The following is a 2,706-nucleotide window of genomic DNA, read 5'->3' as shown; positions in this document are numbered from 1 at the left end:
TAAACAAATCACTGTTGAACTGTGTCCCATTATCTGATACTATCTTCCTAGGCATCCCATATATGCAAATGATGTTTTTTACTACAAAATTTAGGACTTTTTTCGAGGTGATGGTGGCCAAGGGTTCAACTTCGGTCCATTTTGTGAAATAGTCCACAGTGACTACAACATATCTTACTCCACCTTTTCTAGTTTGTAAGGAGCCTATGAGATATGTTGTACCCTAATTTTATCCCGAGTTTATTCACTCAGTTCGGGTACAGCTGGCAAATAAATATACGGAGAAATAACCAAGGAGATGATATCTGCTTATTATCCACGAAGACAACTCCAGTTTCATGTGGACACGTGTGGTATTAGGCGTCCTAGGTTTAACCCAAGCTACAGACATGAAGGTTGTGAAGCGCAAGCTCATAATATTCAAACGTTAGTCAAAGTACGAGCTTGGAGGAGATATTCAGCTCGTGGTAATTCATATATATTGCACACCTGCGGATCCCCAGAGACTCGGGTCCTTTTATGCGTTTATTTATGACAGGCTGTCATATTTAATGTTCCAAATATTAGGAGAACATTTACTGCATGATCAAATCATATCCCATTATAAATGGGAAATATATGTATTAAATGTAATAAATATGTATATGTGTGATTGACTCACGCGGTTATCCAAACCTGTCTATGGAATTCCCTTATAAATACTGGGAATGTAGGTCAGGGAGGGGGACCATAATTCTGTAATACTGAAACTCTGCCAAAATAGAGAGAAAAACAACAATAATATAGACTCGTGGACTACGTGGATTTTAACCACTGAACCATGTAAAAGATTTGTGTTCTTGTGAGTTCATTTCATTTTTCATTACGGTTTATTACTAAGCACTAATCTACCTTATTATTTCTTAATACACTGTTGGTGAAAAACCGCGTCAACAGTTTGGTGCTTTCATTGAGAGCGAAATTAGTGCTTCATCAAAACCCCAGTTGAATCTCATTATGGTGCTCACTCACTCAATGCACGACAATGAGATAGAACAACCTAGTGGGTAGGTGGCCCATCATACCGCTGTTTCGAACGAGCATGACCCTGAAGTCCAGCAACGTTTGGGAAAATAACCGGTGGGTCATGGCGACACTTGGAGTTAAGTGTCATTGCCACTGAATCCAAACCCAGACTACTTAACCACCATTGAGATGGAAAATATGCACTTAAAAAGCCATCTCGCTAAGGCAAACAGGCAAATTGAGGAGGTTTTGGCTCGGTTACCACCTCTCACAACTGACATTAATGTCGGAAAGAGGCAAAGTGGGTCTCACAAGTCCCACCGGAATAACCGATCCAAACCAAGTCGTTCAGTCAAAACTTCCACCCCAAGTTCTGTGCCTACAGGGCGAGACCACCAGAATGCTCATCCAAGTGGTCCTCATAGGGGTCATCAGCATATCAGTCAATCGGTTAGAACCGCAACCCCAAGTTTGTTACCTCCTTCACAAGAACCTAGGAATGCCCATGGAAACCCATGAGGAGGGGCTGGGACAGGCTCACAGAGATAGAATGTTCCAGCAAACCCTCCTATGTCACGATCGGATCATCAGGCGCAGAGAGCTAGAAATAATGGGGCAGAACAGAGGCGGGCTAATCTAGTTCTCCCTGATGGGACAAGGATTGCCTCGCCAATAAGGCATCCTCTGTCACCTATAAGACATCTGACGCCACCTCGTCCTACATGAGACATTCCATCTTATAGAGACAACAGGAGAAATCCTCCTCCATCTGCCAATACCTACGTCCCACTGACACGTGTTGAAAACCCAGATCCTTGGCCTCAACCACGAGCTATAATATTAAAAAATGGGAGTTACTGGAACAAAAGTTGTCGAAGTGGTAGGTCTGAGGGTGATCTGAGAAATCAACTTAGTTTGGCATAGAGCCCTCGGTACGATTCACAACCTGATTTGCGTGATAGTCTGAATTCGCAAAGAAGAAATCCATCTCGGAATGAAGATGTTAGTTATACTCGGCAAGAGGGAGGTCCTTCCATAGTACGTGATAATGGGAATGCCCCACCAAACCAAGCTCGAGCTTGGAGGGACAATAACCCATCAAACGTGTACGATAGGATGGGAGCTGTTGAACAGCCCCTAGATAACCTAGGGACCAGAGACAAAACCCTTGAGAGGCTATCTTTGATGGAAGAGAAAATGAAGAGGATTTTATCTGGAAAAGATAAAGACGATTGTGACTCAGAGGATGAGCTCGAGCCTTTCGCTCCAAATATTGCGGCGGCCACATATTCGATAGGCTTCAGAATGCCACACTTGTCAAAGTTTGACGGAGATGGAGATCCGTCAGACCACCCAGGATTTTTAATACCATGATGATGGCCCATAATGTCAGACTTGATCTAAAGTGCATTTTATTCCCTTCAACTCTGACCGGGCTAGGCAGGCAATGGTTTAAGCAATACAAGAGGCATTCTATAAGTTTGTGGAAAAAGTTTTCTTCTGACTTCAAAAAAGCATTCTGGGCTTCCCAGACAGCTCGGGTTAAGGCTGATTAATTAGCCAATGTAAATAAGCAACCTGGCGAAATGTTGAAGGCATATCTAAGTAGATTTGCCAATGTCGCTGCACGAGCTAGGGATGCCGATGATAGCTCCAAGCTTATGGAAATGAGGATGTGAATCCTTGTTGGGGGTGACCTGT

Source organism: Humulus lupulus, chromosome 9 (genome assembly GCF_963169125.1).
Source record: "Humulus lupulus chromosome 9, drHumLupu1.1, whole genome shotgun sequence".
Lineage (NCBI taxonomy): Eukaryota > Viridiplantae > Streptophyta > Magnoliopsida > Rosales > Cannabaceae > Humulus > Humulus lupulus.
This window is presented reverse-complemented; position numbering follows the sequence as displayed.